At 28.4% G+C, this 23260-nt stretch overlaps 1 protein-coding gene across 2 annotated transcripts in view; it reads right to left on the bottom strand.

Annotated features, from left to right (window-relative positions):
* Positions 1 to 4100, bottom strand: part of LOC114130906 (zinc finger protein castor homolog 1-like) — an 84877-nt gene extending 80777 nt beyond the window's left edge. For both annotated transcript variants that reach the window (XM_050202985.1, XM_050202986.1), the window contains exon 1: positions 3160 to 4100. The gene's annotated coding sequence lies outside the window, so the exon portion shown is untranslated. The remainder of the gene's footprint in view (positions 1 to 3159) is intronic.
* Positions 4101 to 23260: the final 19160 nt, after the last annotated feature.

The following is a 23260-nucleotide window of genomic DNA, read 5'->3' as shown; positions in this document are numbered from 1 at the left end:
GATCCACTTTTTTTTTTACACACCGAGCTGCACCTTTTTCTCGACAAACATAAGTATTATTATTATTTTACAGATAGAGATAAATAAAAAAACAGAAAAAACACATGACCAAGACCTCCGGCGAAAAGTCATCAAACATTTGGCCGTATAATAATTATTTATGTTCAGGACTGTTTGACGATTTTATTTTTATTTTACGTTTTGGGTTCGCCTCCCGGTGAAAATATCATTGTAGGGTAAACGATTGTATTATAATATATTATGTAGGTATATGTAGGTATTTATTTTATATTTTAAATTATTATGAGATATAATATGTCCGAAGGGTTTCTTCTCTTATTCGAAAAACTTATCAGCCGGCAGTTGGGTAATGGGTATATATTATATTACACGTATAAACGGGTGTCTGCTTCGCGAGTATATTTTGGACGGCAAGTCAAACGCACATAATAATACAATATATAATAATACGAATACGTGAGATATAAAAGAAATGCGTGAAGGCTGTAAAACTTTTATTAGATGGATCTCGACGATAATGTGCACCTCAAAAACGAGAGTATAAAATTTGTCATTTTTAATGACCACGTGTAAATCAACTATACTGGATGACTCTTTTATCGAATAACACTCATTATTTCAAAATCTATAAATGTTTTTGAAAACATTTTTTTTACATAATTTTCATTCAAAATAAAACATAATTTTTAAAAAAAAAACTAATGTTTTTTTGTTATTTATTATCGTTGTAATTTTTCTAATTTTTACTTTTTTGAACTATAACATACATTTTTATTTAACAGAGATACTCTGAAAAATATTGTTTTATTATTCTGTTGACTTTAACTTTAAATACTTACAACTCGTAGACTACTCGCTCGAATTTTAATTATTATGTATCAAAATACTCTAAAAAATATTCTGGTTCAGAATAAGAAATAAAAATTGCATGTCATCTATAAAAAAGTAAAAATAAAAAAAATATAGCGATAAAAAAGTAATAAAAAATTATTTTTTAATGCTCTTTAATTTTGACTAAAAATTATGAAAAAAAATAATATTTTCAAATCATTAATAGATTTTGAAATAATAAATGTTTGATAAAAGAATCGTCCTGTATATAATACATTACATGTTTCTTTTTATCATAATAAATATTTGAATAATAAAGATTGAGATGAGTTTAATTTAAAATAATAATGTTCTGTGAATGTTATTTAATATAAAAATTCTAAGACAGTAAAACGCATAAAATGTAAAATGAATGGAATTTTGTAATAATAATATATTTATTATTTATCAAGTCTTTACATTTTTACAATCATTCGTATAGGTGCATGTTGTCTGCGTATTCGCCACAAAAAATTACATATTTAGCACAGGTAGCACAAATGTTTACTTTAAATGGCTTCCTGTGTACAGGTGAGACGGACTTCTTTCCGGAAACCAAAAAAAAAATGTTGAAATTCTACACGAATTAAATGCATTTGTAAGCACTATTACGAAATCGAAAGAAAAAACATTGTCGACTAACATTTCCGAGTTGCCGTGTTCTATTTTAGATGTCGCCAAAATATGAGAAATTTATTATTGCATAAAACATATATTATATACTAGTAATGTACTCGTTAACATCGATCAGAGTGTTAAACAATAAGTTTTATCATTAGATATTTATTTATAAGAAATTTAATTGTGTAAAAAAATAAACAAATATTTAGTGCTCTGCAAATTGATTCAAATTTAAATGAGCATAAAATACCTAGTTAATAAGTATCTCCTCATTTTTAGTGCACTTAAATTTGAACTTGTTTATATGGAAAATATATAAGAGCCTATTGTAAAATAATTTATAAATAATAATATCTCAAAAGATGCGATGAAGTCTTCACTTCGATTTGATTATGATATAAGTATATTAATATACAAGGGCGATAAAAAATTATAATATGAAGAGTAATTGAAAATTTATAATTATATTATTTAGTATTGTAGGCATAATATTCTACATAATGTATATTAAAGATTATAGAAAAAACACATAATTGATAAAAATAAAAAATAATAATATATATCAGGCGTTTTAATCGTTATAGGTAAGCTTTTTACTTAGTTACATGAAAAATCGTATCAAAGAGGGAGAGAAGGGGAAAGAATTAAAAAATTAGAATAAAAAATTATTAGATAACGAGGTGTATTAATTAGTTTAGGTCAACTAGTCTTATTTTTTTCATCGTTTTTTTTTTTTACAGGCTTACGTGAATTTATCATAATTTTTTTATGGATGCCACTTCAAGTCCAGATAAGACTGAATTTCACGAAATTGAACGAATTTTCTTGTTGTGCAAATAATTATAGGTAGCACTTAACAATAATTATGTTCAGATGGCAAATAATAATAATTGTCTTTAATTCCTAGAATACAGCGATTGCCAAAATAATTGCATCAATAATTTAAATCTATTATTTTTATCGATACCTATATTATTCGTTTTTATTTTTAACATTCTAAGCCCTATAATAAATACTGATACGCACGTAGCTTAACATTGTATATACGCGCATTAGGAAATTACTGAATTTTGTAAGTAAAAATAAGTATAGGAATATCGCTTAATTAATTAATTATAACTGATATATGAGTTTCTAAGCGCGAGTGTGTATTTTACTGTGTGTTTTATACGATAATTGGTGAGAATTAATATAATTGCGAAATATATCCTATTATACGAGTTTTATAAACGCGAACTGTATTTATTCTATATATTAAACTGTTAGGTATTACTTAAGGAAAAAATCGGACTTTGGCGTAAATCGTAAATGTGTGGGAAAAATAAAATCTGGGAATTATAAAAAAAAAAAACTACGAAATTGACAACACCAAAATACGTGTTAAATTTTTTCAAAGGAAACCAATAATAACTAAAATAATCGTAAATTGTCAAGTGAGATAATAATTTAAATTTTCGCACAGATCTCAACTTGGACGACGGTAAATAAACTTTTATAATATTTTATGGTGTCGTCGCGGCAAAAACATTCATGTGCGTTCGGCAAAAGCAAATAAATAAAAATTGGATCATAACGTTTTTTGAATGAAAAAATTAAATTTACATTAATATGTACAAAATATTATTATGACGGTGATGGTTTACTTACAGTTACAGCCGATCGTGGTGTACGATCACGTACACTTCCTGCGTCCACGACACTTGCACAAACAGTGAGAATTTTAACAGTGAAATTTTTATACGGTTTTACCGCAAAAAAAAACGAAAAAATTAAAATAAATAACAACAAATAAATATTACTAAAAAAAATCCGTTCGTAAATGTCAAAATTAATATATACAGGTGCGTAGATACTGGTGTTTTAACGAGCGCGTCACTCACTCATTCACTCGGAAAACACAAAATTTTTATTTTTTTAAGTATACAAAACTAAGAATCGGCGAAAATCCGCAAAAATCGCGAAACGGTCGACGAGGGGCGAACGGCACAACTCACGGTACGCGGCGTTGGCATGTCGCGGGCGCGTGTTCGGCGATGCGAATTAAAAAAAAACACTGTAATATATATACTATATAATATTATTATACTTGAGCAAATGACACGATAAAAAACCAAAAAAAAAAAAATAAAATAAAAAATCGAACAACAAAAATCGCGTCGCACGGCGGAGCGTAGAAAAAAATCGAGGAAAATCTCTCGAGAAAATTATCAAAAAAAATTTTCTCTCCCCCGCGTGATGCGTAAGTCGGTCCGGCGGTGGGCAGAGGGGTCGGTCGGACCGCGTGTGCTTGCCGGGCGCGCGCGCGTGCAGTGCTGTACGGACGACGGACGACAGCGGACAACCACGGTGACGGCGATTGCGACTGCGACGGCGGCGGCGGTGGTGGCGGAGCGACGAGTAGTGTATATCCCGCGTGCGTGCTGCTGCGGCGTAATTTTTTTCCTCCTTTTTATTATTTTTTTTTAATATTAATTTCGCGGCGCGTGTATGTCGTGTACCGCGTATACGAACAGTCTAATAGTCGTCGTCGTCGTCGTAGTCGTCGGGTGCCGGTGCCGGTGCGGTGGCCAGGTGACACTGAAACGTAAAATTCGAAAAGCAGGAAACCCTTCGTATCCCCACCGCGGACGCGGCGACGGCGCCCGAGCGGCCGACCCGGCCCCCGGCACGCCGCCGCAACCGTTCGGCCGTGTCTGGGCGCGGCCCGCCGCGCGGGCAGGGGGAACGGATTTTCGAGTCCAATGGCCACGTCTCACGCGTTTCCCTCCAAAAAAAAAAAAAAAAAATTAAAATTAACACTAAAATAAAATAAGACCGAATTATTATATTATTATTATAACGTTTTTGCTCTATTGTACTTATAGTTATATTATATATATATATAGGTACATTCGTATATTATATACTATACGTTCTAAGGTATATACCGACGTGCTGTTTGAATATTCGTTATAGTAGTTCGGTACTTAAACACTATTGCTTACCTATGTGTGTACATTGTATAATTATTGCGTCGGATCATCCGGGAGCATATTATACATCGCGACTTAAGCTATGCGATCGCGACGACGTTTACCCGTTCTATATAGGCGTGTATAATGTATATTATAGAAAAGATTTCGCTTGCGAAACCGGCGCGAATATTTTCGACTTTGCTGTTAATAATAATATGCTGTGTCTACCTGTGCTTATAGGTATATTATAATAATGCGGCGGTTGAGTTAATGATTTCAATTAAAATATATATATATATATTTTATACACGTACCTATATTATTATTACTATGTGCAGGTATTTTTTTTTATAAAAAACGCGTTTATTATATTATATTTTATAAACGCCTTATATAGTATAGGATTAAAAACAAATTACGGTTTTAATTTTTTTTTCTTTTTTGTAGGTCGCAAGTATACGCCGCCGCGCAAACGATTTTTTCAACACCATAATATTATTATTATTATGCGGTACATATATATATATATTGACGAATTTTTAAGGAAAATCACACGCGCACAAAAACGTTTATTATATTATAATAATATACGTATTCCGGTAATGTTATTCGAATTAACCGTAATCGGTCGATCGTTTTTCAAATACAGTTTTCGTATCTCAACGTTAGTTCTGCAACGCATCGACATTTATCATACTCCCAGAAAAAAAGAAACGTTATCCTGCGCAGCGTATGATTGAAGCGATGAATTCCGAGAAGTGTATTTTATCATATTTACGATTAAATTAATTATTCTCCCAATATAACAATTTTGAATTCGTGATGTAGTGTATTATACTGTCGCAGTAATATTTTTAAAAATTAAATAATAATGCTCGTATATAATCCGGATTTCTTATAAATTATAAATATTCAAATTTAAATGAGAAATTTGAAATTGCAGCTATGCATTAATAACGTTGAAGTTCTAGGTGAAATTAATACACAGACGTAAAGAAGAATTTCAGGTTTTCTTTAATAATTTGTATATAATCTATATCAACACCGATTTAAAAAGTATAATTTATTTTTATATATAGGTTAGATTAAGTATACCTATAATATTATGTTGAAATAATATTTAAAATCTAACAATATGCCAATAAAACTTATCTAGAATAGATTATGAAATAATTAAATATATTTTAAAACATTTCTTACCAGCTATATTGAGTATTTTTATGGTTAAAAATAAAATAAAGAGCCATGTATTATAATAGTTGAAAATGTTTAAATCATTCAAATTATTTTTTAATGAAAAATATTTAAAACTATAATATCATGTTACTAAAACAATACAATAGATTAATATAAAATTTAATATTTTGTATTTTAATATTCTATTGTAAAACTATAGAATTTATTATAGTTTTATATATAAAAAAAAACTTACTTCAAAGTTATACGCTGTACCTATTTTATGTGATTTAACTTTTTATATTTTTAAAACTTTTCAGTTGAATTTTTCAGACATGAAACACTACTTAAAAGCTTTATAAAAGTCATAAGCTTTTGAGATCAACTATTGTAGTAAAATAAGTGTACCTAATGATTTCATAAATATAAATAATAGATTTGTTTATATTTTAATATTAAATAAAAAAGAATAATGTTTATATTATACAGAAATAGAACAGACATTTGAAATATTTTTTTGTCTGAATAACCAACAAAATTTAAATCAATGAAATTAAAAATTAATTAATATTTATAATTTCTGGGATGTGAAGTTTTAAAATGTTTTAATGAATACAATTTTTTTTAAAATGTAAAACTGAAATAAATTATTATTAAATAGGTACGCATATTGTAAATGAAAAATAAACTGCTATACCTACATACAAAAAGACTATGCGTGTTATTGGTACAGTTTTTTTTTTAAATTTTTATAGTTTTAAAGTAACAGACCTAATTGTTGTATACACACATACATTTTGTTTATAATACAACATGCAATGTATTAAAATTAATATTAATTGTGTTTGTTTCATAATAAAACGTATCGATGTGATATAAAAATAATAACCTATTAAACTTAACATTTATTTGTTTTAATGATAAACATTTTGCTAATGAATTATACTTTTTTTTATTTCTTAGATATAAACTGTATATACCTAAATAAAAATTAAATAACTCAATTTTAAATAAATACCTATCAATAACACACTTGAATAATTTATATGAGTTTTAACAAAAGTATTACTTTTTCTTTAGATATGAATAGATAGAACCTATATATTTTATTAATTTTGTTAACCATGTAATATATAAATCCATTTAAAAATGTTAGTATCATTCTATATATTTATATACAGAGTGATTCTTTTAAATGTTAACACTAATTTTCTTCTAAATTATTGACTTTTTGGATAAAATATAAATTTAAGATACTGTAAAGCATGAAGTCATTACAAACATATTTGAAAAATTTATATTTTTGAATTTTTGAAAGATGAGAGTATAGGTTTATTTTTTATTGTAGGTGTCAAAGTGGAATATTATTCTAAAATATAAAATCAAGGTAAGAAGGTATCTAATTAATTAGCTGTAATTTATTTATAATATATATTTAAGTGTTAGACGAATGGAGTATTTAATGAGGTATCCCTCCCCTAATCCAATGTACTCGTCTCAAAACATCAAATACTTATAACTAATTTACTATTCAAATAAAATTTAATGTTTAATGAAAACAAATAGTAAAAAATATAATTTCAAAAATGTTCATATTTTTTGAGCGGTAAATATGGTAATTGAGTAATTCTTAAAAGAATCATCCTGTATACATTTATATGATAATTAATTTCTATAATTTATTGAAGATATTAAGTATGTACTATCAATATGTGTATACTTTTTTAATATTATAATAATTATTATAATTGTAAAATTATATTATCTAAAAATAAAAACATAAAATTTTTATGTTATGACCAATAGATTAAGTAAAACATAATTCATTTGACAACTGGGAAATTATTTTAGATAATACGTAGTTTGAATCAAATGTTAAAAATTACGTTTAATAAAATTCTTTTCATATTTTATTTTATTTTAGGTACTTACAGATTGAAAAAGTTATAGACTTGTAACGTGTATAACAAAAATATAATAACAATTATAATATTACAAAATACACGTTTTAAAATGAATTCTATTATACATTTTAATGCATAAACATAATATATTACTTTTATTATCTAACATTTTATGTTGAAAAGATCCAACGGATTATTTATATCTAAGTATCAAAGCCACAGCAGCTGTGGGAAAGGGGTAGAAATCACCAGTCGTTGCATTTGTTTTGCGTATATAGTGTGTAAAGGAGTTTACGAAATTTAACGGTCTCTTTATGTATACATACCTATCATCGGATACGTGAATTGGGGAGAAAACGGTACGACGAGGGTCAAGTGGTTCAATAATAATAAAATAAAAAGATCTAGGTTAGAAATGTGTGATTTTTTTTTTTTTGTCTCGCGAATATTATTATGAGCGAAAAAAACTAGTTTGGAGTGGCTAATTTTTTCTTGTCGGGGAGCGGAGCCCCCTAGCCCCTCCTTTCGCATACGCCCATGAATATTATTATAATAGGATTTCTATTGTCATTCAGAGTGACTATGATGGTGGGCAACAATAAAAAATGAAATAGGTACATATACATATTATTATCTAGAATTAAAACGTGTCTCAGAAAAATCGCACCGCCGCCGCAGCAGTAATGACAATAACACCACCAACTCACAGTGTATATTATATACACTGTACGCTCACATCATGAGTTCACAACGAATCAAATTATCTCGCTTTTTTGTAATTCAAAAATTTTCTCTATAGTTGAATATTATCGATTACGACTCAACAAACGATTTCTATAATGATTCTTGTCCCGAGGCTCGTCCACGTTTTTTATGATTACCAACATATAATGATTTAAATCACTTATTTTTAATGACCATCTCTACGCATAAAAAAATTAAAAAAATAAATAATATTTCCAGGGATAGTGGAAATATGTGCAATGTTTATTAATTTGAGGGGCGTCAGTTTAAAAAAGGTTGAGAATCACTGTGATACTCACAGTAGTTAGTAAACGTAGCGCGCGCGTGTGTCTCAACGCCACACCGTTTTCATTTCGTGGTTACAAAATGAGTAGAACACTATAGCAAATAATAATATATTATACATACATAATTTAGTCTGTTTCCGGGAAGATGAAACGGAAAAGTTGTAACGAAATTACAATAGGGCACCGCGAATCTGCAAGAGTAAAACTTTTTTTCCATTTTGTCGAATACAGTCTGTATACACTGCAGCGTATGCAGGTACCTCGAGATTTTCGGTCGGTGTAAAATATTAAATTATTATTATTATTATTATTCGTCTTTCGACGACTCCGCGAGGTCACACAGAGTTGAGAAGTCACGCGTTACGGTGTATTCGATCATTAATAAACATATTATTATCATATTATTATTCTACCTACTATGTAGCCCGAGAAATTTCCAACAATGTACTTAGCGTGCTTTTTACATTAGGAAAATTAATTATTACGAGAGGGTTTACGAGTTAAAAAGATACACTCGCGTTATTCTCGTGTGGACGCACTGTTACCTATGTTTTTTTAGAATTCATAACGAAATACAATATGGTCTGATGTGTTCTTGGCAGTGGCCGACGGGAGGTAGGAACACATAGAAAGGATAATTGATTGATATTGGGCGTAATCGATGGTATCTTACATATGATATTCTCTTTTTCTTTTCTTTCCTTATACATATTATATATTATGCGTATACACTATATATATTATTATTATGCTCTATTCCGAGCACATTGTTATCTGAACGATTAACTTGGCGGTTAAAATGTACTACACAATGGGTTTAAAAGAAACAAAAAATTGTTTAAACCATCGTCTGATTGTGTGGCACATATATAGGTACCGCATACACACACACGCGCGCGCGCGGGCGCGTACGTGTGTAACGTACCTATACATAATATGTAACTTCAAAATTATATTTATGTCAGTTCTGAGACTCAGAAATAATTATACCCATATATAAGTCGACATGAGCAACAAACAGAGACGTACCAGATATATAAAAAACTAAATCCTTATTCACTAAAAAAAAATGGGTACAAAATTTCAACCATATAATATTAAAAGTCATATATCATTATTATTATGTACTTATAAATGTTCGTGTTTTTCGTGTAAAACTGCATATCATACCGTACGATAATAGAAGTCAAAGCACAATATACTTATACGGCACACATCATATTATTATTAATTGAGTATTGAGTTCATGTACGAAAACGTCGAATACCTAAGTATTATAAGCCGCAATGAACCGACCGGCAGCAAATTATCGCGGTGTGGTATAACAGTAATTTGCCGATTTGCGATTTGCCCTTATTTTACGACTTAGCCGGTAACGTGGTTTATCGGTGGTGAATGTGCGAAATACATGTCTGAATTTCGATTTGCCTATGCGCGGGGCGGACGACGTCATCGTAATTTTAGTTAACTCCAACAGCATCGTGTAACGTCGAGTGATAATATATCGATATTATAAGACGTATTCTATAACTTACGTCGGAATGTCCAAGACGCTGAAAAATTACATCTGAGTACATAATATATAGTATATGAGAATTCGATATCGAATTATATTATTAATATAATTATTCAAATTATTTTGTTTGTTATCTACATAACTGTTCCGTAATAACTCGATAATGGGATTTCATTTATAATATTATAATACTATCAAAAACCAAAATGTCATAAATTTTACCATTTACTGATTTCAAAAAATAGTTTATCGTTATACAGTTAATGCTAATCATATAAATACCGTAATTATTTCAATACAATTTTGAACGTTTTATTATAAGTTATAATAATATATTATATTATAATGTTCGTAATAATATATCTACTTAAAATAAGTGAAACATTTTTTTTCCTCATACGATATTGTGTCGAACTATCAATAATGACCGTGGCCAGTAGAGTATTACATAAGATCATGACGATGCAATAATTTATTATAATAAATGTATTATTATATATTACTCCAAATTGTTAAAATATAATTATAAAATTTGAAGGTTTTTAATTAAATGTTAAGAACGATAGCACATGATATATTTAATTTCATTGAAAAGCGGATGAAAAATATAATTTAAAAACTAATATCATTTAAGGCTATCTAGTGTCTACACGTCATATAACCATTGGTTAATAATCACAGACCGGTTAATTGTAAATCGTTTTTGTATTTCATAAAACAACTTGAAGTGAAACATATATTTTTATAGAACAATTATATAAGAGTTTTGAATTTATTTCGAATTTCAATTTTTGGGCACTGATATATTTTATTAAAATGTATAAAACTTGAATTTACACAATTCCTGACAAAAAATAAAAATTGTATAAAATTTATCACAAATAGTGTTAATAAATAATATTTCATATTATACTTTGTTATCGGTTGTATATTTTTCTCGGGCAAACAAATGAAATGCCACGTAAAAAACAATTATTTACGTTTAGATAATAATAGATTATAAATTATTATATAGATTTTAATTAAAAACAAAAAAAGTATGAGCACAAATAAATAACTAAATAGTTGAGATTTCGTACGACTAATTAATATTGTTATTATGACAAATAAAGAATAGATCTCGTAGTCTAATGTCCAATATTACGTTGCAAATTTTATGCTCGTGAATAATATAATATTTCCATCCTCGGCAATACATCAAACAGGTACCTAGTTATTATTTCTACATCACTTTTCCGCAATAAATATGATTTCTGCTTTGTAAAGTGATTATAATACGATGTTATTATTTTCACAAAACATAATAAACTGTAATTATTACTATATTATATTTTGCTGAAATCAATCTTAGTCTATTTTTTATTTATTTATTTATTTTTGGTGACTTTGGATCGCAATAATTATATGGTAAACACAGGTGTCAATATTTTCCGTATTTTGTCTTAAAATATTTAAAAAACTGATGGTGTATATTTTAATAACTATGATTATAAACCATTTATTCGTTCTAAGTCAAAAATAAAACGTTTGTGTGTAACGCGATCACTAACTACGATTCCAAATAATGTACAAAAGTGCTCAAGTGCTCGCGGTCAATTATAATTAATATAATAATACGTCTTATTACTTATAATATATACGTAAAATAGGGATGCAGATCTTCATATTTTAAAATAGGGAATAGCTCACTTGGTAAAAATTGAGTCCCTACCCTTACTCTAATTTAACAACTATCTGTAAATTGTATTGTTTTTATCAAGCTATCGATATTATTCTCTATTTTCAGATATGATTATTAGTTCTGTTATACGCACGTATCAGAAAGATATACTATAATATTACAATCTATATGTATACTATATTATCCTTATTGTCGTCGATAATCGATTTGCTTTATTGGGGGTGATATACAAAGTGATTCATCAAGCATGCTCAACCCCATTTTATCATTTAATAATGAATTTATTCAAATAACGGTCTTTAGAATATTCTTAAAAGATAAGCATACTTAAAGACCATATTTCCAAATTCATGAAATTTATTGTAGGCATTTCTTAAAGGGTGTCCTGTGGAGATACTAACTTTAATTTTTCAAATGAGAACTTCTCTTTTCATCTGTGTATATTATTTAGGGGATAATTTTTCTGCGGAAGTATTGACTTATTAAAATAAAAATTCAAATGAGTAGTCTTTGAGTTGTTTGATGTCGTGGATTAAAGATAATAGGTTCACAATAATGAATTTGCAAGATAAGGGGGTGTATATGACAACTGAAAACTACTCGTACGAATTTTTAATGATGTATATCAACGTTTTCAAAAAACTTATCCATCGAATAATTTACAGTAAAAAAGGGGGTTTCCATTTGAAAAGCAAAAGTTTGTAGTGCTATAGGACACTCTCTGTTAGTCATCAATATCTCAAAAGTTTGAAAATTTTAATATTTTCAAAAATCAAAATTTGAATAACTGCTTAATTGGAAAAAAGGGAGTAAACCTGGTTGTTAAATACTTCAGTCATTCTGGTGAGGTGTGGTGTGAACGGTATGTACGGTATGTTGTGCAATGTAGCGATGAAGATGTATTATTATACCTCACCGGCCCCTTATAATTTGCAGTGTACTGTTGTACTAAAATGAATACGTGTGGTGTGGATTTAAAGAGAGTATCATAATGCAATAAATCCGAATTTCCAAACATAAAAATCATTTACGACTTTTCCAGTCATTTCGAGTTTGACTATATAATAAAAAATGTATAGGGTAAGTAAATCAATAAATTGCTGTTAAAAAAAAAACAATAATAATAATCAAGTGACTGACCGATACGATTTTCGTGAAAAAACCAGGATAACAATAATACTGTATCATCGGATTCGTCAGACAGTGGTTGTCAAACGGTTTGAGGAGGGGTGAAGGGGGCTAGATACCCGCATGTCCTTTTTTTTTTTTTAATATTCATAACGATTACATTAATTATGTATATTGTACTGTAATGTATTAAATTTTGTGTTACTTTTTTTCAAAAAACAAATAATCAACTGGTAAATTTTCACAGAATATTTATATGTCCACATATGAATATTTTATACTTTGTGTCATTGCTGTGTATAGCGTATAATATTATTATCTTGAGTCTAGACTCGTATCCAAAACGAGGCTGCCGTTATTATTATTAATATTAATTAATTGTTTATACAAAATATATTCGGGAATACCCGCTCGACGATCGTGAATGTTCAAGACAAATTTTAATAATCGGTCACATACATTCGTGACCAAATCATTTGACCGCCACCATATTGTCGTCGGATCATTATTGTCGCGCGAAAACGACGACGTATCGTCCGGCCGAGTATACACTAACAACAATAATATAATGCGCTCATGCGAGAGCAAATATTATTACATTATCACGTAAGCGATGCATTGGACATTCGGACCAACTACCGAGTTACGTACACATAATATTACACACACACACATATATTACATACCACGTAACTGGTAGTCAAACTGCAGAACGATGATGATGATGATAATAATAATAATGTGCGCAACGACGACGACGTGCGATTATCGGCCGCGAGATCTCCGACGGACAGCGAGACGTTCTTCCTTAAAAAAATATCTATATATCTGCAGTAGTAATTTTATTTACCGCTGTATATGTATTATGTTTTAGCGATTATAACCGTTTTTTTTTTTTCGTCCGTCCGTTTTAATTGTTCATTTTATTTCATCGGGTTAATACGTCACTGCTGCAGTTCCTGCTGCTGCTGCTGCTGTTCGTCATGTATGCGCGTGTGTGTGTGTTTTTATATTTTATCCCTTTTCTCCCCTCCCCCGTCCATCATTTTCGCCCCGTATCGAAACGGGCAATAATTATCGGGACGGGGAAAAAAAACGCAGAGAGAAGGATGATAAAAATTATGTATTGTATAATAATAAAACACTAGGGACGCCAGATGGCCGCTGACAATGTTTTAAATTAGAACTGTGATGCGCGCATCTCTCTCGTAGTTTTTCTTCTTTTTTTTTTAAATTTATTTTTTTTTTTATCCTCCACTGCCGCCGCCGCCGTCGTCGTCGTCGTACACGATAATTATTATTACAGCCCGTCGAATTTGAACTGTTCGACTACGGCCGCGGCGGAGGATAATAATTATTACGATTGTTATAGGTCCCGAGCACTGCAGTGTCGATAAAATCGATGACAGTTTTTGTGATACGATTTTGATAAAACTAAATCGTATCCCGTCGACGACCTATAAGGTTATACTTATACATTGTATGTTGTAAACTATTTTCAAATAAGGTTGTCATTATTTTGGCCGATAAATAAAAAATAAATTACATTTCTATTTATTTAAACCATCACATATACTACAACACCGATTTATCATATCAGAATATAATAATGTTACCGAAAAAAAAAAGATGCACAAATTAAATTTTTTATTTTATTGAAAACTATCTAAAATATTATATTATACTATTTTTATACATACTGGGTGGATAAAATACGTTATAATTATTGTGCAATAATATACAGGATCACAATGTTTTTTAATTACATTTTTTTAAATATTAAAAATAAATTTTATGTTGGTTGTCTTTTTTTTTTTTTTATTTCATAGAATTATTTACCGACTAACAACTTATTTTATAAAAATATTTTTATGCGAGTGAAATTCAATAATATATCCTATATCATCATGTTTAATAATAAAATGTATAATGATATGGGCTTGCGTATTATATGTTTGTTTTATTAACACTTATATAATTTATAATACCTAAGTAATAACCTTTATAAAATTTATAATTTGTCGAGTTGTAATAATCTGTTGGTTGAAGATCAATAAAAAAAAGTGATAAATCACGAGTTTATTAAACAACATCTGTTTTTTATTTGTTTGATAAAATAGTCTTCTAAAATTAAGTAATAAGATAAAAATTTAACATAATTAAAAAAAAAACCATTATTTTTTCTATGTATTTAACTATAATTTGTTCTAAATCATTTTTGAACGTTGTGATATTCTACTAATACACATTTTTATTAAAATGTTTACACATTTTTCTGTAATATAACAATATTATAATATAATATATGTAATATTGATATAATTGTACAAAGTATTTTATAATAATAAGTATTTGATTTGTTTCTACAGGCTTATAATAATACATATTTTATGCAACAATGTGCTTTGTATTATAAACTATAAAGTAATTATTGTTTTTGAAGAAAACAATCGTGAACATAAGTTTCAAAGGTTATATGCGTACACAATATTATAATAATCGTTATTCGTCATATTTTAAAACGTCATCAATGCATTATAACATATTTTCTCTAATAATCTATATAATATAAAATATGTACGTTTGGATTATCGCATTGCACGCAGGTATATTACCGGCAAACCTGTGTCATAAGATATAAGTCATAGTATTATTTGCATAAACAATTGCAGCAGATATTGTATTTTGTTGTAACAAGCGCGCGACTTCCGTGAAAATGTATAACACGAAAAAACAATATATGATATAAAACGATTATTGATGTCTAATTAGTCAGCCTGCGTGTATAATATTTATAATATGATATTACATTAAGTGTAAATATTATTATGAATCATCCGCATTCTATCGATATATGTATATATTCATTAGACATAAAAAAAAAAAAATAGTTTGCTATATTCTTGTAAATTCCGATATAGATACCTACCAATCACTGCAGTGGTTCCGGTTTCGGCACATTGTTACGATATCATACACGTATTAGAGTATAAGTACCCGTTGGATTTACATCATATTAGGTATATATAGTCTTTTCGTTTCAAAATTTTTATTATAATATAATATTATACGGACGCATCACATGCGACTCAATGCGAGTGGTTTTTAATTTGTATCTATATATACTTATATACAATTTTTTAAACGAGTTTAAATAATTCACAACATATATATCTGTCCGACGAGTATTATACAAATAAAGCAGTTCAGTCCCATGCGGTATTAATCAACATATTATATACGATAGGGTTTCATTATGCAAATTATGTACGGCATTGTTCTCCGCGGATGAGTATAGACATCGATCTTCACCCTATATTTTGAATTTTATTTTTATTTTTTAATGATCGCATCCATCGCCATATGTCGACGCGGGAACACGAATAATTATTTTAAAACACAATTAATCCAAAAATTTGTCTCGTAATATACCAACGGGCGTTTAATAATATGAAATATCCGTGGAATTTTCCGAAATTCATCGTCAACCGTAATATAATATAGATTATTAATTATTATATTAATATAATAATTATAAATTTCATTTTAATAATTTAATGAAGACGTTCGTCATGGCCTCTCTTCTGAAAAATTATTAGATTACAACACAGCCGTTTTTCTGTAAAACGAAAACTACGAGAGCAGCTTTTTTTTCCACGATAATAAAACACACACATTATAGGTATATAGCTATAGGTGCACGCGTTATCATTTAATTTCGATGACCTGTTATAAATGTCGATAATAATTTTTATGTTTACCTACGGTAATTATTACGGCTTGAGCATTATACGTATATATAAATTATATATCATTATATTATATTCACAGAATCGATTCCCGAGCTTTTTTTTTTTTAAAAAAAAAAACAAATAACGTATTTCAAATAATATTAATTATGCCTTTATTAATTAGGTATAGATTTGTTAAACGTATATAATGTAACTGATAAGATTAGAGGTCATTTAAATCGTATACCTTATACCTATATTAGGTGAACAGTTGATTGGTACACTCACGAATCACACACGCGCGTACCCCGCGCGATCCGCGCGGCTCATGTCTGTAATCAAAAGTTTCGGGCAATCATTCATTAAAATAATCATATAATTATATTTTGGACCCAGCTTTGCACTAAGAAATCTATCATATTGGCAAATTCAAACATCAATATATTCGTATTTTTCAACAAAATCGTAAAAAATCATTAAAAACCTATGATAATATTATTATCATGATGTATTATACCCATTAATTAATGCACATCGGCTGATGCTATAATACCAAATAATAAGCATTTTAAAAATAATATTATATTGATTTTGTTTATTAGCTTGATTACCGTGTCCTTATTAAAATATCTTAATATTATCAACATTTATGTATTCTCGCCATAATGTTTCGTGTATAATATGATATTGTAAGTATCCATGATGCACATTATTGTGTTCAACACTACAATGTATGTACCTAATATATCAACTGCGTAACATTATAATTAACACATGTGTGATTCAAGTGAAGTTTGATTAAACGAAATAAATATATTTAAGTTAAAACAATGAGTGAAATTACATTTTATGGAACAAAAGATTTGTGGGTGTTAGCCAAACACATGCACCGAGTGAGGGGCTCGTCGAATAATTATAGTCGCGTTAAATGGCACATAAAATCTATGAAGGTCTGTAGAGGGACGAGGATAATATTAGCTGTCTGTCTACGGTCTGCTAAGGATGGTTGGGAAGACCTATGTAGCTTCAATTCCACTGGGGTGTAACCATGCGAGTCTGTGGATGACACTCGAATTTAAATAATATATACGCGACAATGTTAAAAAGAGCTAGCGCTGGACTCATTTAAGTCGTAGACAGCCAGACACTGAACGAAATTCTCAAATGACAAACCGGTATTTAAAAACGGAATTAATATTTTTTAGTCTTGCAATACATTTTTTGGATGCGGATTGCAGGACTTAAAGATCGGTCTAGGTGAAAACCAATATCACCAACGGAGTTATTATTACAAGGAGAGGGGATCGTATACCTTTAAAAGAATAGAAAACAATAATTGTCGATTGTCGTTGTCATTGCAGGTAAAAGTCATTGGTTAACATTTGGGAGCGTTAAAAGAAAGTCATAAAAGACGTATAGGTCATACGGGATGATTAAAACGTGTACTATTGTAAAATCCTTGACTTTATACCTGTAACGCGTATGTAACAACACTATATAATACATAGACACCAACTTTTAGTTTTAAATTTGGTTGCTGGGATTGCAAGTCAATTGCGTAGTTTTCTCTCATATCTGGAACACATTTTGACAGTGTGCACTTAAATCTTATGTCCGTATCTAAGAGTGCTTTAAGGCATAAGTAGATACTAATGGAATACGGAAGCGAAAAGAATGGATAAAATGGTGTGAGTAGGATTTATGACCGGAACCGCAGCTATATGACCAACGGCCATCACCATCTAAATTAATATATCTTAATTAATATACTATACTAATATTAGTACCATATCTATATTACTATTACCAATATACTGTTCTATGGAGTTTACCACTACCGAACAATTTACACCAAACCTTTGTTATACTGTTTAGCCATTTTATAAAATATATTATAAGTAAAAAATATAGTTCGTTTAGAAAAAGAGCAGGTGTAAAACTATGACAAATTCTATTATTCTGGCCTGAATTTCAATTGTAATTGCGTAATACATGATATTATTTTAATAGTCGATAGTCAATATTATAACATAAATCTAAACATTTTTTTCATCCCGATAATAATATGATTCTTGCGTTATGTATGCATAGCCTTCGTGTATAATATCATAATATTACGACAACGCTGCTTCGTATATACAGTGTTGTAAGCACTGAAAAGTTATTATATCGGTATTATATGCATATCATATTTTAGAAATTGTAGCTATTAAATATGTAGTTCTTGGAGAAGAAATAATGTGTTTTCGATTCAATATAACAATGGAACAATAGTTTTACATAACCTTTGCAATAACTTACACGTAGGTAATAATTGTACATCTGAGAAAGTGTACGAGGTTGCATTTGCTCGAAATCAACATTATAACAGTCAAACAAAAAATAATTATACATACGTTCCGGTCAACATAAATGTGAACGATTAATATAATACCGATATAGTTTTAAAATGTTTAGGTGTCTTATAAAATCAGACACAGAAAAAACAATTCCAGGCAATACGCTTCATATAGCAACGCATTACAACATTTAATTTATATTAGTGTTATAGGAGAGACAAGTGTAAGTGTAATAAAAATAATTTAACTTTAAAGAAATAAATCGACGTGGTGAAATGTTACTCGCCGTACCTTCATCAAACCATAATTACATTATAGGATAGCGGGATGGATGGAATATGAATTTAACTCTGACTTGAAAATCAGAATAACATTCGTTCAAATCATTATCGATTACTTTTTAACACAAGGATTTATTATTATTTATATTTGGTATTGTAATTAAAAGAAATTATTAATATTCTACAGTTATTCACTCGGTATATAATTTTTTTTCGAAAACGTATTTTTGATTAGAGTAAAGTCTATCGGAAAATTATAATTTAACGGTAAATTGTTTGGTATCTTAAATTTTTGTTTGACGTTTTATCATATTGTTTTTAAATGAAATTAATCAGAATACTATTGTATATACCAATGTCCAATACATATATAATATGATCAATTAAACATAGTATGTTGGCTAATCAATATCGATATAGTATATAATATTATCCTTTAAGCCGAGTTCACGGCTTTCAGCCTATTTTATGGTGTCCAAAAGTTGAGCTCGACCTAATCAGTCTCCAAAAGGAAACTTTTAAGGTAAAATATTTTATGTTAGGTATAATAGTAATATTAATATGTAAAACAAATATAAATATGTAATAAAAATAAAATTAAGATTACCTAAATAATATAGTGTATTTGTGTATAACTTAAATGTATAACATAATATTACAAAAAAAAAAAAAATTATGCAATGCAATGCTTATCAATAATTATCATAAAGGACATTTATGTAATAAGAATATAAGATGTTAGTACGTATATTACGATCTGTATGTAGGTACTATAATAGGTACTAATACTATTTTTTACTATACTGTACTAATAATTATTCATAAAATACATATAATTTCATATTTGAAAAAAAAAAATGAATTTATTTTATGATAATAATATTATTGTTATCATAAACATTTTTAAAAATTATATTTTATAAAAAATTTAAAGTATAACAATAGTAATTGAAACACTGAAACTAACTATTATTTCAATATAATAACATTGAATTATCTGAAAGACAAAACTGAGTAAATTTAAAATGCATGCTTTAAATTAAGTTTTCATGGATACATTATTAAAGTTAGTAATGAAGATTTTATCTTCCGAGAGTTTTTAGCTACTGCAATAACAAAAACAATTTCGAACAAAATATTACCACTAAAAAGTGTTAACGAAACAAAATAAATATTTCATATAAATCAATAATTCTTTATTCGCAAAGAATACAAATTGAAACTTTTAAACAATAAAATATAATATAACTTTAAAAATATATGATTTTATTAAAACCCATTATGTGATGGTGCTCTATAACTCAATCATTATTATTTTTCAAACATAAAAAAGTAAATATAAATGTTTTTGTTCTGTACTGAATAATTGTAATTTTTCAAAATCGAGTTTCCAATTTATTTGTCTGCAAAGTCAAGTAATAATGTCTTTGGTCTATGATGTATGATAATATTATATTATCTTAATAGTATATATAAATGGTCAGATTGTCTTTTTAAATTTATAGCATTATATTATGACTCTTAAACATTTTTTAAAACTCTGGTGATAAAACTTTTTAATGTATTAATAAAATCATATGTCAGTATGTTGGTAACTATAGTGAGATTATGTTAGAATATCAGTACATTGTTATAAATCCAAATATTTTTAGGCGTTGTACAATAGGTGCCTGCCTATATCATTTTTAGTATCTAATATAAAAACATTTAATGTTCATTTTATAGCGATGAAATAATATTCTTATTTTTGTGTTAGCAAAATTGTGTTAGCAAAACTTATAATTTCGAAGAAAGATAACTTTCAATAATGATAATACTTAAGCAGGTTACTTAAAATAATATATAGGTACGTATAAACTACACCGTTATATTATCGTTGTGTTTAGTACTAGCCTATGATAATAATGATAGGTAGTAAAAAATAAGAAATCATCGTCGTAACTGTATAGATTCCTTTATGTTTTGATTCTCGAATAAGTTTTATGCATTATTATGGGTCGAGTTTATTCGGGTAAACTACTATTAAACTCAATATTTGTAAAATTAATACTCATAATCATAAAGTTGGTCTTAAAACGTAACTAACCTAACAGTTTTTATTTTTATCAAATATTGTGATTGATTTCAGTACATTATTTTTTTTGTTTTTGTTCGAAAACATTTAGTATTTAAATTAAATTTCTCATTGTAGATAATATGAACTAGAATCTATCTCGGCTTCATAATATTGTTCTGCACATGGATGCAAAAACAATATTTTATTTTACACTATAGTTAATGTACAGAGGTTTTATTGTCCAATTATTTATTCCATCCAGTAACTAATTTTACCGATTTTTATTTCCCGACACAAGTTTAAGATGTTACAGAAAAAATGATTCACAATACAAGAGAAAATATGCTTAAATGGAAATAATTATATACATCATGCAGTGTCGCATGCATTCATTGTATTATCGCCTATAGAACCGTATGATAATGACAGTGATTATACATTTACACATAGGTAATACCTGAGGTATGGATAAAATGCTCTCCTCCAAAAATTACCATATTGAGAATGAAAATTGTGTTAAAAAATAAATTACAAATCAATACTAACAATTTTAATTAAAGACGAATAAAATATAATAATCAATAATATGAATCGGAATCGGAAAAGGGAAAATGTTTTTAGATTATTAGGTCACTTTATATCAACCATTTTTACGCATATTGCAAATGCACATTTATTTTTATCACATATCAGGAAATAATACATTAATTATTGGTATTAAATTGATATTATATTATCATTTATTTGCAGGTTTAACTGCAGTATAACAATTGTAAATGAAAATTGAAAATGTCTTAAAATATTTTATATAAAAATCGTAATACACACACATGATATTATTAAGTAGTGATATAATTATTACAACATTCCCACGGATTAAAGGGTGTATTTGATCATAATTAAACTAGATAATGACTTAGAAACGACTTAATGTTATAACAGCAATTTACGAATAGTAGACGGATAATACATTTTTGATAGTATTATAATGTTAGGCTAATACGTATTTATTTACTTTTTTAAATGTATAATTTTAAGATTTTTTAGAAACAATTTCTTCAAGTCTAACCAGTTAGGTACTTCAGCGAGATTTTTCGAAGTATATCAATTGTATTTACGCTACGATTAAAAGAACTCATTTTTGTTACCAAATTCTGAGATAGTCATTAATTTCTTACAATTTATCTTTAATACCACTCATGGTCGTAAATATTTAAAGCCTATATGCGATAATACATCAAGCATATTATCAAAAACATATTTCGAGGATTATAACGCACGCACTCAGTTAGCTGATGTTCATATCATTATTCATTAATTAGGGTACAGGATTTAATCGATTATTTTACAGCTTAAACGAATCTCGACTATTGGCAGGAAGAGGAAGGAAAGGGCGATTAAAAATTGTCGGTACAATTATAATTATTATCGATATGTTGTGTTCCTAGTTCCTATCGGTTATAATCGTTTTTATTGTTTCTATTTAATGTTTATTTGACAACTATTTACGTACTATACTCTTACAGTTATTATTATAAATACAAAAAAAAAACCGAAGGTCCAACTCTATAGAAGACGGGAGATCCACTCGTCGACTACTCAAATATAGTACATATTTTTATAGACGGACAATAATAATAAAATCGTATATAGACCGCGATCGAGGGCCTTCGTCAGACCCGTCCCCGTTTTGGGAAATAACGACAATAATATAAACGACAATAATTTACACCTTTATCATATTATCTCGTTTATAATTATTTACAAAACACACCAATACGATATTGTTATTATAATAACACATACTATATGGCTTTACGTGTGTACCGTTCGCGCGGTCAGCAGCCGCGGCAGTCGTTGTGTGTGTCTCGTCTGCGGCGCCGCCCCGTCCAGCCGCGGTAAATAAAATATAATACATATATATATACAATATACATACACCACGGGGTGG

This window comes from Aphis gossypii, chromosome 3, assembly GCF_020184175.1.
Source record: "Aphis gossypii isolate Hap1 chromosome 3, ASM2018417v2, whole genome shotgun sequence".
Lineage (NCBI taxonomy): Eukaryota > Metazoa > Arthropoda > Insecta > Hemiptera > Aphididae > Aphis > Aphis gossypii.
The sequence above is the reverse complement of the archived record's forward strand: the minus strand, read 5'-3'. Positions and strand labels throughout refer to the sequence as shown.